The sequence below is a fragment of the Peromyscus californicus genome, unplaced genomic scaffold, assembly GCF_007827085.1.
Source record: "Peromyscus californicus insignis strain IS unplaced genomic scaffold, ASM782708v3 Scaffold_7__1_contigs__length_154581171, whole genome shotgun sequence".
Lineage (NCBI taxonomy): Eukaryota > Metazoa > Chordata > Mammalia > Rodentia > Cricetidae > Peromyscus > Peromyscus californicus.
The window spans coordinates 75,452,396-75,467,775 of NW_026294595.1; the positions used below are offsets into that span (position 1 = coordinate 75,452,396).

Sequence of the window (15,380 nt, forward strand, 5' to 3'; positions counted from 1 at the left end):
TATTTTCATCATAGCATGTATGGCATAGAAAGCCAGAAGGGGATAGAGCACAAGAATATTAGAAATTATTTCCTTCTCCTAATGAAGACACACCCCCATAAATTTCCCAGAACCCTCAGAGAATAGCATCACCAACTAGAGACTAAATGCTAGATACATGAGCCTCTGTGAGGTAATTTATAGTCAGCGCATAAAATGTTATTAATTTCCCCCAACATCTTCTATTTTCTATAGTGACTTACATGCTGTTCTTTATTTACCTATAAAACAGATCTTTGGGAAATACTGTTCTGTGTGTTACTATTAATAATGATTATATTATATATAGGCAGGATATAGAATTGCCTAGGTAAGAAACCAGTCAGTATGTCTGTAAAAGAGTTTCCAAATGGCGTTAATTGGTGTGGAAATATCTAATCTTACCGATAGTGGCACCATTCCATTGGCTGGGGACTTGAACTGGACTTACTGGGAGGAAAGAAGTAAGTAGCAGCAGCATTCACGTCTCCCTGCTTCATATCTGCAGATGTCATATCTGTGTTTCATGCTTCTTCTTCAGTGACTTCCCTGACATGATAGATAACACCATCAAACTATAACCAAGTTAAGCACTTCCTACCTTAAGTTGCCTCTGTCAAGAATCTAGTCATAGCACTCAGAAATGTAAGTAATGCATTATAATTTCATAATTATAATATTAAGGCTTAGAAAGACTAAATTCACTGAACAAACTTACTTGATTAATAAAGATTAAAGTTTTAGTTTAAATACATTTCAATCAAATGTCCAAACTTGTGTTCTCATCAATGCTGTCCTACTCATAAACTATAAACGTTGACTCTTGCATCCTTTAAATTATCTAGAAAAGTAGAGAACTAAGAAAACCATTCCTAGCAACAATCTCACTTTCTCACAGAAATGGACAAGTTGTTTTCTTCTTTAACTCCTTTTATTTGGATTGTTCTATTCCGAGGCTGATATTATGAAATCTCAGATAGGTAGCCGGCCTTTATTTCATCTTTCTGATGTGTTCTCAGAGAGGCAACTCTATATGTACTTGACCTTTTCAAGGTGCTGCCGTTTGATTGGATGGCTGCCTCTGTTATCACCTTTTACAACCTCTACTTTATGTGAGAAATCAGGGTGGATTGGGGAGCCAATCAAATACAGAATATTGAAAAGGTTACAGCACTGCGGCAGACTACAAGCTCTTCCTGACTGCCATGGTTATTAACATTCAGGGGCCTCATTCCAGCGACAAAGATTGTAATAAGAACAGATGAGGCCAAGGTGTGGATTTTATCCTTTTGACAATGATCAGATAGGAAATGGTTGAATCTGGAGGACTGCATCACCCATTCTTTTTGTTACTGAGCAACCTGTTAATAATCATGTGCACTGACTTCAGGGTCTTGAGCGGGGGCCACGTTGACATAAATCAGTCCTAAGGGTGCATCTTCCTGTGCTCTGCTTTGGGCCATACTTTACTACTGTAATTGCCTTTTTTTCCGTGCTTCCTCTCCCTTGTCCTATTTCTGCATGGCATTTAAAAATGAAATTGGCTTCTGAAATACTGGCTTCTTTATTTTTCATTAGAACACAGGCTTTCTAATAGAGTCAACCAGAAATGCCATGAAGTGGTTGGTAGAAGGATATGTTAAAGTCTTATTAAATACATAATCAACCTTACTATTGAAAGCAATACAGGATATTAAATTCAAATGGCACAGGTATCATCTATTATGTGGAGTCTAATTTCTATTGCCTGAAAATACACTGTGTTTATTCAGTTTGGAAAAAATATGTAACTAGAGGTATTTTGATATTAAATTTTGTTAAAAGGATTTATTGAAGTTTTATTCGTTTGGTTGATTTTCTGAATTTGAGGATCTCTTATATTTCAAAATGCTTTGCAAAATGCCAGAAGATAAATATTACCTGAAAAATTTACATTATGCTGGCACTTTGTTGTGGCCTTGTTAAAAGAGTATGGGAAAACATACATATTTGGGACACAGCATATTAGGATGGATATATACACATATTTGTATGTATATATATGCATATATACATATATGTATATATAAATATTCTAATTGATGCTATCATTTAAATATCTGATTAAAGAAGAAAACAATCAAGTATTTCATAAATATTTGTATTGTTCAGTGAAACCAAGAGTTAAATAAGCAACAGTGCACAATGGTGTACTTTTCTTCCATGTATCATCCCTAACAAAGTATATGTTTCTGTTTAAATTATTGATGCAATAAATCTTTCATCTGTCATCCCTTCATATGGACTTGGGAAAAAAGTTTCTTTTCTTGTAACTTAATTAAATGTCTGCTTAGATGTTTTTCTTTCAACAGTTTCTGAAGTTTTCTAATCTTGGAGAATGTATGAATGTTCCCACTGCTGTGCCTTAACACCTGCTGCTTTGGGTTCAGATCTGCATTGTTGCCATCGCTTCCTCATAACTAGACATCTTCTCTTAAATCCCGGGCATCTCAGCATGTGGAAGGCACACAGAACTGTGCAAAGCAGATCTATAGCTGACCAACTGCTTGTTACACTTACTATCATAAAACAAGAAGGAAAAAGAGCAATCATTAAATAAAAATAATTCACCTCCAGTAGTCCTAATCAGAAACAAGAAAAATGTCTTGGGTTTTTTTTCTTGTATGACACTGAAAACTTAAGCTAACTCACTAGATTTATAATGTTCACTCACGTATCTTATGCAAATCTAACACCTTCCATTTAATTATTTTCCTCAAAATTGAGGTAGCATGTTTAGTGATATGTACATATATGTAAATGCAAAAAGATGATTTCATAAAGACAGAATTTATGGTTATGATTTGAATATTCCAAATTCTGAATCATGAGCCCTGGAGTGATAGTAGTAATAATAATGTTAAGTGTCTTTCTCCTGTTATGCCAACTTTGTCTTCTCAGCTGAATTTGTTTTACCTTCTATTTATAGTTCATGCAATTAAGCACAATAATATTCACAATATGTGTTTAATTTTAAGTGACTGAAATAGCTCACAGTATGTATGAATAAAAGTTGTGGACCAAGAAGTCACTGAACTATAGCACTGCTGGATTTCTTGTTCAGTTTCAGAAGTGTTATTAGAATTTTGTGTACTTGGTCTCTATATTTTACCAGCATTTGTTCTATACTTGTTTCACTCTCTAGCAAGACCTTTCTATGTAAAGTAAAGTGATGGCATTCAGACATTCATCATTATGACCAAATGTCTAACAAAGACTATTTAAAGGAGGAAAGATTTATTTTACTCATAGTTTCAGTTTGTCCATGATTATGTACCCCATTGATCCTAGTGAGGCACAACATTTTGACAGCAGACTACATGGAGAAGAAAACCATTTAACTCCTGAAGGAAAGAAGAGAGCAAAAAAGGGAACTTGAGCCACTTCACAGCATCCAAACACCTACTTCTTCATATTAGGGTTCTAGCTAAAGCATTTGGAAATTTCCTCTGCCTAAGACCAAGCATTCACCACACAAATAGTAGTGGAATTTTATATTTAATTCGTAATAGATGCCTACCAGTTAAGTAAGATTATGATAGTGCAAATTACAAACTCCACAAATATTGGAGTTATTCCTCAAAAACCTGCCCTACTGTTTAGAGCTTATAGCAAATTTAAGAGGTAAGTCCTTAGGGAGGAAGTTAGGTCACTGGAAATATGCACCTGAAGCAAAAATTGGAACCGTGGGCCCCTTCTTTCTCCTTATGCTTCTCAGCTTTCAGGACCCTGGACTAATCTCTCCTTTCTTGATTCTCAGTTTCCATTACATCAACAAGACTTCTTTTCTATGTGTTCCGACAAGAATACTCTGAGATGTCACAGGTCCAAAGCAATGGAGTCAAGAAAACATGAAGTGCAACTTCTAATGCTATAAGACAATGCTTTTCCTCTTTTAAAGCTGTTTAGCTCAGGTTTTCATGTTCTATTAATAGATAGATGACTAACAGACACAGAAGGAGAATATATTTTATAAATCACTCTGACAGAAATATCAAGGCATGACCACACTGCTTTAACTTTGGTCATAGATCCACTTCAGAAGTTATTTTAGGAGTCATCATAGAAAAGTCCTATATTCTCTCATTCTGTACTGTATAATCAAACTAAGAAAGTATGGTACAGTGGTCTGAATATAATGCATCTACCTCTTTCAAGATGTCCTTGACAAAACTCCAGAGAGCCTTTAAATTCAGTGCCTTACATGAGAAAATATATTTTTCAGATCTATTAGTTAGTGATCTTGGAGTATAAACAAAGATCTTACTTAAAAGGAAGCATGTAGGTCATGTTCAGAGGAAGAATGGCATTCTCACAAACACTCACTAGTCAGAATGATGCCATGGCTGAAAGGACTGTGAGCCAAGCAATGGAGATCGCCTCGAGAGAACAGAGAAGGAAAACAGCAGATTCTCTCTTTACACCTGCAGAAACAACTCAGTCCAGCAAACAACTCAATTTTTAGCACACTGAAACTTATCTTGGAATTCTTTTCTTTTCAAAAATCTAAAGTGTTAAGCAATGAAATTGTCTGTAGTTAATCAAAGCAACACTAAGAAATTAATAGATGATTATCCCCAAAGAATATTGCTCAAAAATAAATATCTACTGATTTGGGGCAGAATCACTTATATTTTGACTGTTTGATAAAATACTTCTAACTATGTGTTGCTTTTAGAATATAATAAATTATAAACCCTTTAAGAGTTGACACTATGTCCTGATATGTTTTCACCCTATAAAGCAACCTGAGCCATGATGGTGCATACACAAATGCTTATTAAATGCATATTGAATTGAGGATTGTCGGTGTCAGGTAATTACATACAATGAAACTGACAAGATTATTTAAGGTTTATTTTTACCATTATGGTAAACATGAGAGGAATGTAGAAAATGAAAGATAAAAATTGAGTCAAGCAGCCACAAGTAGAAAGTGAAGCATACAGAAGTTAGTTTGTAGTAAAGACTGCAACTTGAATGATCATGAGCCAGAATTCAAACATAATCTTGTTTGCAGGGCTGAGTAAATATCTTTGGGTGGGATTCTTCACAGATAAAAGAAAAACATCAAATTAAATTTAGTAAAAGAGCAAAGTAACACACTTAACTTGAAAACAGCTGGCAAGAATGTATTGAATCAGTGTTTCTCAGCTTTAGTGTGCTTATTTCAAAGCTCAGATCTCAGAGAATCACCTACAGATATGCTCCAGGAGGGCCAATGAAATATGCATCTTAATAAGCATCCCTGAAGATTTGATCTGAATGATAATTGAATATCTTGTGTACTTTTGTGCTCAGCAGTGGTAGGCACTCCCATGAAGGAAGGTGAAAGACTGCAGCACAGAAATAAGCAGACATGGAACCCAGAAGAATGTCAAAGACACAGTGACTCACCAAAGTTAGAAGCACACTGGACAATTTGGGATTTAAAAAGTCAGGTTATGATATTACATCATTTGGAGTATGTATTAATATCAAAATTCAGCATTCTGTTCCCAACAAGTTAAAATTAAGGTATTTTGTTAATCTGTAGTTAATCAAAGCAACACTTTAGATTTTTGAATCAAGAACCCTTCTAATCAAGAACTCATACTGTTAAAGTCTTTGCTGATAGTCTGGCCTATGGGTTATCATGGGAGCTTGTTAGAAATTCAAAACCTCAGGCTGCATCTCAGAAAGAATGAACTATATTTACACTTTGTCTTGATTTCCCAGTGATGTACACGCATGCAAAATTTGGAAAAGAATGATTCAGAGACATACCAACTGTCTTCATTATTCAAAGTGTTTTGCTTATCAACCAGGCTCCTGACAACTTGGTGGGGGTCAAAGAATCAAATCTACAATAAAATACATAATTGAAAAGTCTTATTAATAACTTATTAGGATTACAAATGTTAAATATTAAGTATAATGCAGTATATATTTTAAAAATGCAGAATAATTTTGAATATTGTACTTTGTATTCCAATCATACTGTGCAAGAATCCATGAGTTGAATGTCTAAACATTTAAGAAAGCATTTTTCTTATTTTAATTTCTTCACGATGGCAAGTTTTTTTACAATAATTTAGCTCTTCCTCTGTAATTTTCTCACACATAAGAAAGTACAATCTTAAGCAGAACTCATACAAACTTTGTGCTTATAAATGTATTTAACTTTGAAAATTTCAATGACCAGATTTTGATTCACAAAAATAAAAATGATGTGATAGTCTTGTGGCATGACATTTGACTTCACTCTAATAAAAATGATATAGCTTTGGGTATCTACACACCCCAAATCTCAACTCTTCTATACTGTATGGGTGGAGGTGTTGAGAAGGGACGTTTTGTGGGCATGTAATCTATTATAGTCCTTTAAGATAGACGGAGTTCTTGTTACTTTGCAAATCATACCTTGAAACAATTAGCTATCATGAACTAGCTTTATGTTCGTCTTATATAAGTAGCTATGGATGCATAGGAAATTACAATCACTGTGATGAAAAGTCATCAATTAGAATAAAATGTTTAGCTTAATAATTTTATAAAACATTTCAGTTATTCATAGCTTCCAATGATGTCTGCAAAAGTCTGTTTAAATACTTTCAAATGGAAGAAGTAATGCTATGGAAAAGAAGTTCAATACTGACTCATTTTAAGCAATGGATGGCATGGGAAGATGGAGAGAATAAAGTCCTTAGTATCAGGATGCTAGTAATGTAACAGATGGAGCACACAAATAAATAAGAATAGAATACAAATAAAGTCAACACTGAAGAAAATCTTTCAAAATTAATAGCATTGGGAAATTGTAGTGGTTTGAAAAATATGGTCCCCATAGGCTCATATGTTTGAATGCTTACTCACCAAAGAGTAGCTGAAATGATTCACTATTTTAAATGATTAGAAGAATTATGAGGTAAGGTCTTGTTGAAGGAAGTGTGTCACCAGTTGTGAGCTTTAAGTTTTCAAAAGTCTATGCCAGGTCCAGTCTCTTTTTCACCCTGAAGATCACAATGTAACTCCCAGCTACTACTCTAGCATTATATATGCCTCCATGGTCACCATCATAATGGTAATGGATTAAACCTCTAAAACTGTTAAGTGGTTTCTTTTATAAGAGTTCCCCTGGTCATGGTGTCTCTTCACAACAATGGAACATTGACTAAGACTGAAATCAATAAAATAACTTCCAAAGTATAGATGATACCTTTATTTGAAATGAATTTTAAAGTGATATTTACATTTCAAAAGGTTAAAATTAGGAAACAAATAATGTGAAAACCCTGAAATATGAATGGCTTTGCCAGTTGAGAAGCTCATGGAGAAATTCATGGTATACGATGCTAATGGGAGTTAAGTTTTGCTAACATGATAATATATTACAAGGAATGAAAAACAGCCATTTTATTATATTTATATTATTTTATATTTATGTAATAAATAAAATGGCTATTTTTGCATGAGACAAATGGCATGTTTTGGAAGAAAAAAATTTATGAACTTAAAAAGGTAATGACTGGAAAAATCAAAAAATAAAACACAGTGCAGAAAGAGAACCTTAAAGATTAAAAGATTGTGACACTGTCAGGAAAAAAAAAATCACACAGTTACTATATGAGCTATTGGAATTTTCCATCTTGGACTAGAGACATAATACATGTTTGATGTAATAATTGTCCAAAGTAATCTAAGAAGCTAAGCTTCAAACATAATAAATGGGAAATATGAGCTTGATGAGATCAAATGTATATATGCAAGTATCAAAAGAAACATTTAAAAAGTAAAAATGAAATTTAATACTTTATGTGGAAAAAAATAAAGATAAGGCTGCCATGAGTTTTCTCAGAGGTGGTATACAACATAAACTAGAGCATCCACTGCTCTAGAGTTATCAATAGAAAAAAATGCCAATATGGAATTTTGTCCAGTAAATATATCATTCAAAAAGAGAACATGCAAGAAAAAAATTGACAGTTTTCTTCATGAACATTCTTAAACTGTGCCAGGAAAAGGCCCTACCAAAAGAATGAAATGCAATCTGGAAAGCATGAAAAAATATTTTAAAATTTTGTATCTAACAAGGGGTTTACACTCCATGATGCACAGAGAAGTAGTAAAATTTAAAGATTTAATTAATGTAATAGTTAGTCAACAACTAAGCAAAGACGGACCAAGGAACTGATATTTTCCAAAAAAAGATACACAATATATAATAAAAAGGTGGGAAATATCGATATCATTAATCAATACTGAAATTAACTATTAAAGTGAAGTTCCACATCACAGTCTTTGAAGTGTCTACACAAAAACAAAATTAAAAAAACACAAATTTTGAATATTGTATGTGGTCAGTTGAATTGCTTTGCATTGTTGTTTTATAAAACCGAGGACCTCCATTTGGAATACAGGTTGAAAATTGCTCAAGAACTTAAAAACAATGATCAGGTGATCTTGCAGTTCTAGTTATGAGCATAGCCACGTAAGAATTTAGAAATGAGTTGGAAAGGATTATCTGTGTGTTCTGAACATAGCCCAATATATGGAACAACTGTCAACTAATAGATGACTTTATGTGAAAAATAAAGTGGAAATCAGTAGTGATGACAGAACACACAGGAACTTAACGCTCCTGAACTGTCCATTTCAAATGGCCGTGGTAATTCACAATGCTTAATCTTCATTGTCAATTGGGTTTATCACCTGGAAAACATGTTTCTGGGTGACTGTAAGAGTATTTCCAGAAAGGCTTAATTGAGGAAGGAAGAACACTGAATGTGAGTAGCACTATCTCCAGCCTGGTGTCCTGGACTGTGAAAAAAGTGAAGAGGGAATGAAAGTAGGCTGAAAATAAGTGTTCATCTCACTTCTCTTTGCTTCCTGACTTTGAAGGCAATGTAAGAGTCCACCTCACTGTCCATTGTCCATACCTTCCCTACCATGGAGGATTATTCATGTTCAAACAATCAGCCAATATAAACCCTTCATCTTTTAACTTGCTCCTGTCTGTGTCATCTGTGGTGGTGGGGCTACTCAATCAAAAAGTAGACAATTCTATTAAGGATCTTGTGAATGGAGTGGATGCATGCATTTGAAGCATCTGGGAAGCATGTATTTGACATTTGAAACAAAGGAGAAAATATTTAATATCCTTATTTTTTTTAATAATATGGGTTTCTAGAATAAAAGAGTTTAGTCAAATTATTGTATCGCTCTGGGTAGGAGTCTAAGAAATTACTAGATTGGAACACAAAAGCAAAGCACAAGAGAAAAGAATGTTGAAGAACAGTGCCTCAATATCTATTCCTCTATATCTTTCTATGGCTATTTCTCATCCTTTGACCTTTTATTCATATTATGTACTTATCTCTTTCTGTGTGTATGCATGTGTATTGCTCAGCATGGATATGAAGGTAAGAAAGGATGGCTGAGGGATGTAGTTCTCTCTTTCCACAGCATGGATCAAACTTAGACCCTCAAGCTTGGTGGCAATAGCCATTTTCCAGCCATCTTGTTGGCCCTAATCTTGTCACTCTTGTATATAGCATAACAGGAAGTCTCTAAGTGAGTCTGTTTTGTATGTTAGAAATCAGTCTTGCCTTTCTAATAAAGGCCCTTCATCAGTGAATCTCTCCATAATGTTCTCTTTTCTTTCAAGTGCTAAGGGTGACATCCCCTGATTTCTAGGACATTCTGTATTTCTCATCACATCCTCCTGGAGAGAACTTATCATGCATTCATGTGTACTCTCATGACTACATTAAGTATTTAATTTTGATACATATAATTTACTGAGAGTCTGTTTTGTGTCAGGGGTATTTGAGTTCTTACCACTCCATCATTTTCCTCTAGATTGCAGGCTTAAAGAGACTAAATTGAATACCATTCTCTTTGTATTCACAACACTTATTATAATGCCTTGGATTTAGTATTGATTAATCCTTACTAAATCAAACCATTTATAGAACCTTTGAGATGCTACCATTCTAGACTGTGCATAAATTCTGTTTCTATACCTAGTAAATCCAGTAACCTGTATTGTTTGTAAAATCCCTTAGTTACAAAGATAGTTTAAAAGTAAAAGGATATCACAGGAACTCCATAAAAGAACATGCGTTCTTCCTAGACTAAGCAATATGATTAAGTAATGTGTCCCTTTTATCAAATAAGTTCACCCTCTACCTACCTATAGGTATTTTCAAAATATTTCCCCAACATTTTAAGCATCATTATAACACATTAGCTTAAAATGCCGATTTCAAGTCAGAGGAAGATGTGTTCAAATGGAAGTTCCCTGACTTTGAGCAGTGTCTCTGTGTTATAACATGAATCTTAAAATGTCTTATAATAAAAAAAAAATCAGAGCCAGATATTGGGGTGAAAGCTGAAAGATCAGAGAAGCAGAGCAAGCCACAGCCAACCTCACCTGGCCAACTCCTCAGCTGATCCTGTTTCCATGAATCCTCTGACTGAAATTCTCTGAGTCTTCCCCTGAAAGGGTGTTAGCTGAACTGCTTTAGTTCCTGTTTCCTCATGCTTTATATACCTTTCTCTGTCCTGCCATCCCTTCCTGGGATTAAAGGCGATGGAGTTCCCAGTACTGGGATTAAAGGTGTGTGCCATCACTGACAGTCTCTGTTTCTAGTGTGGCCTTGAACTCACAGAGTTCCAGATTGATCTCTGCCTCCTGAGTGATAGTATTAAGGGTGTATGTGCCACCACTATCTGGCCTCTATGTCTAATCTAGTGCCTGGCTCTGTCTTCTGATCCTCAGGCAAGCTTTATTAGAGTGCACAATATATCACCACACTGTGTTGCAAATATGTTTGCAAAATATTTCAGATATATTAACTTAATTTCACATATTTGAAAAGGGCATTACTGTCATTCCTTTATTAAGTGTGAGCATTAAATGAAATGTGTAGAAGAGATACCACTAGAGCAGCTACACATTGCCAGAAGTTTCTGTTCCTCCTGGTCACACAGTCATTCAGTCCCAAATAAACACACAGAGATTTATATTAATTATAAACTGTTTGGCCTATTGATCAGATTTATAACTAACTAGTTCTTACACTTAAATTAACCCATAATTCTTGTCTATGTTTAGCCACATGGCTTGGTACCTTTTCTCAATCTAGCATTCTCATCTTGCTTCCTCTGCATATGACTGGTAACTCTATCTCTGCCTGTGCTCTTCCCAGCATTCTCCTAGTCTGGTCACCCTGCCTACACTTCCTGCCTGGTTACTGGCCAATCAGTGTTTTATTAAACCAACAGGAGTGACAAATTTACACTGTGCAAGAGCATTATCGCACAGCAGCTACATGTGGTAAATACTCAAATATTTAAAATAAAATATATGTGCTACTATCTAGTGCTCACCACAAGAATATTTCCTTTAAAATTACACATATCAGTTTCCTCATGAAATTTAAGAGTCTAGCTGGAAAATTAAAACTCATCCATAAGAGACCATGAAATAACAATACAACATAAGGACTCAATTTTACATTATTCTATGATATAGAGTATGTTATTAAGAGTTCATAGAAAGTGGGGGTTGAAGAGATGATTCAGTAGTTAAGAGCACTGGCTGCTCTTCCAGAGTTCCTGAGGTCAATTCCCAGAAATCATATGGTGGCTTGCAACTACCTTTAATGGGATCTGATCCCTTCTTCTGGTATGTAAGCATACATCCAGACAGAGCTCTGACAGCTCATAGAAAGGGAAAATTTTATAATTAACATCAATTTCTCTCTCTCTCTCTCTCTCTCTCTCTCTCTCTCTCTCTCTCTCTCTCTCTCTCTCTCTCTTTGCTTTTATTGATTGTGGATTTCATATCATGCATTCTGATCCCACTTATCTCCTGTCTCCTCACATCTCTCCTTTGCCTTTGCAATCTCTGCCCCAAATCAAAACCAAATTTAAAAGAAAAACCAAAAACCAAACAAAACAAAATGCAAAAGAATCTTGTCATGGAAGCTGTAGTGTGGCCCATCGAGACACACAGTTTATGCATATTTACTTGCAAGTGTTCATTGCCAAGAGTCAGTGGTCTGGTTCTAGGCTTCTGGCTTCTGCTACACCACCTATAATGGGCTCTCTCACTAGGGCTTCTCATGGAGATCCTGTTGCTGTCCTGTGTCATAGAGTTCCTGTTGTTTGGGATCTGTAGATTTTTCCCCTTCACATGCTCCAACAGTTCATAGATTCTGTGGATGTTGGCTGGTGTGGGCCAATTCATAACCCTGGTTCTGGGCCGGGGTGGTAGCTGGGTTCATCAACTCCCTAGTTTTCCCTCATCACCACAACCTGGACAAGCTCTCCAGCATTGCCTCAGCTAACTCATCCAAGGCAGCCTGCAGCAAGGAGTCAGTCAATGCTCCTGCTCTGGGGCCCTCAGATACAGGTCTTCCTCACTTATATCGCCAGGGCCAGCTCTACTGTTCTGTCCTGGCAAGGTGCAGGACTCTCTTACCTGATTACTGTAGGGTACATAAGAGGGGGAATGGGTTGGCTATCTTGCTCTCATATCTTTAGGGATGGCTCACCTGCTACCTGACAATATGGTCACCTCTCATGTGCTAGTGTCTAACAATAGGCTAGAAGGGTTGTGTGTCTTTCAAGGACAAATTGTGAAATATGCAAATCATGAAGACATAGTGTGGCAGTAGCAAACAGGATGTTAGAAACTATGGATCAGGCAGTTGTGAAGATTTCTAGAGAAGCCCACTGGGTCTTCACCCTGATTTGGATTACCCTGATAAATTAATTTCCACAAGTGTTACGCCCTCTGTATCACAAATGTCCCTTCCGGGACTCCTGTAATATCCTGCCTATAGGATCCCAGTCCTGTGTTTATTTCATTTATTTGTAGCTGGCACATTTTTAGTGAGCCCTTCCTTCACTCCCTTATCTGAACTGTGACTCATCCCCCTCCAACTCCTCGTATTCCTTTTCTACATTAAGTTTTCTTCTCATAACTTATCACTACCTGGCACATTGTATATTTTATCCATTTTGTTTACTAAATGTTTTATGCTTCTAGAGGCAAACACTTCTACACTTTTGCACAATTCCATGTCTCAAACCCTAGAGCCATATCTGACACCTGGTAAAGGCAGCAATTCACCTGCTGAAAAATTAAATTAATATTTGAATGACTCACAGAAGGAAGGAGAGCTATTAATCTTCATTTTGCCAGTTGGGAAAATCAAGGTTAATAGAGATTCAGTAATTTATCCATGGTCACACAGTGAGCTAAAATGTGAATACAAATTTCTCCAATTTTTGCTTTTTTTTTTTTTTACAGCTTTTACACCTTCTACACTGACATACTTTCAATTTTTAAAAGTAAAACCAGTTGAGTACTTATTACTACACCAATCCAGGTCCTATGTGGGAAATAAATAGGTTACTGAAACCTTGATTTTTCCCTTGAAGTCATTAATGTGAAGTAGTCAAGATAATATGGAGAGCAGCAATGACCATAGATGAGTAAGTATCTCTGTATTAAGATAGGGAATCTGGACATTGCAGTAAAAAAAATTATACTATATTAATTACTTGGGGGGGGGACAGGTGAGCAGTTTCCAGTAGCTTCTATTGACACCACCTAGGAAAAGGTCGGAAGCCATTTCTGAGCAAACACCAACCCAGCGAAGAGTCACGATATATGTAACACACCACAGAGCCAGAAGGTTGAAATTCCTGAAACAACACAGCCTGGTCACAAAGTGGCCCCCAAATCAACAGGTAATCCCCGCTGCTCAAGTAGGACTCAGAGGGTAAGAGCGGTCCTGGATGCATGCCTCACTGGGATGAGCAGGAAGGCAGGGAACACTGAGGTTTTCAGGCTGACTCTCTACTCCCCACTGTAACAGCAACACTGTGTCTCCACTCTTCTCTGGGTCTAAGCTGGTTCCACTTAGGACAGGCGGTGTCAGAGGATGTGGCCATCAGGATGGTAGAGCTCGTTCATCAGGTAATAGATGGAAGATGGTGCATTCCCACCAATGTTGGAGATAAAGAGGGTAATGAGGTCGGGCAAGTAGTCGAACACAGGACAGTGAACACTGACCTTCTCCAGAATGTCCCCTTCTGTGAAAGGAAGGACTTCTTCAAGAGCCACAAACTTGTGAAATCAATCTTCACTGGGGAACTGTGGAGAAAGCTTGAACACGGGTGCACATACGATGAGTGGGGTGGAGTGGTGGTTTGCTGCCAGTGCCAGAGTGTGAGTTCCTGCCACAACCCTCAGGGAAACGTTGGCTAGAATAGTCTTTGTACCAATGATCACCTTGTTCACTCTTGACATAACAGCAAAAATGGCAGCATCGGTCATGACAGTTGTCTCTGTGTTTGCTTTGGACAAAATGACGGCCATTTATTTCATGACCCTGGTGGAAAGATGCATACAATGCAACAATGACATGGAACTTCCTCTTTCGGGCTGCTTCTTTAAGGAAGGCCTCCACTGTTCTAGAAAAGCCAAGGGTCATATCACCTCCTCGGAGTGGATGTGCTCTACAGCCTGGGCTGCAATGTTCCCGTTGTGCCTTCCAGCTCCACCAGCAGCTCATTAATCGCCTCATTAATGTTGGCGTTTAGTGGGGCATAATGGAAGCTGAAATCCTCCCTCAGGCTTCTGGACGTCAAGAGTTTGTGCAGGGACCCCTGCTGATCGTTCTCATCACGCCGGTGCAGTCTGCCATCATCCTCCCGGAGGTTCTTGAGGACTCTCCTCACCATGTTTTCCACGGTGGTCACGGAGGGCTGCGTGGCAGTCATCCTCCTGCCTTCTCTGGGATCAACTCCATCAGCTCCCCTGCCTTGCTCCAGTGGTGGTCCGGAATGAACCAGTGCAGCAGCCTCAGGACGTCCTGAGACTTGTCCTCAGAGCTGCGCTGCCTGCCACCTTGCTTCAGAGTCCCATGAAGCCCTCTGTCTTCCCGGAGAACTACGAGCCCTTTGCCGCGGCACCCGGCATCTCCACCTCAGTACCCCAACTTGCCGAAACCTCGACTATTACTAGTTACTTTTTCATTATTGTAACAAAATATTTGACAAAGTAACTTGAGGAAAAAAGGCTCATTTCAGAACACAGTTTGAGGTGTAGTTCATTTTATCAGAGAAGACTCATTTTATCAAGGAGGACATGGCTGCAATTGCATTCACATTGCATTTCCAGTCCAGGAACGGGTAGGGAATGCTGGTTCTGAGTGCTCATTCTCTTTTTGACTTACTCTGGGGCCACGGACCGTGGGATGGTGCCACCCAGTCTCAAGATAGGCCTTAGTTCTTTTGTTAAACCTGTCTGAAAACACCCTCAG

At 37.2% G+C, this 15,380-nt stretch overlaps 1 pseudogene; it reads right to left on the reverse strand.

The window, feature by feature from the left end:
- Nucleotides 1-13,990: 13,990 nt before the first annotated feature.
- On the reverse strand, nt 13,991-15,037 carry LOC128102424 (translation initiation factor eIF-2B subunit beta-like; annotated as a pseudogene).
- Nucleotides 15,038-15,380: the final 343 nt, after the last annotated feature.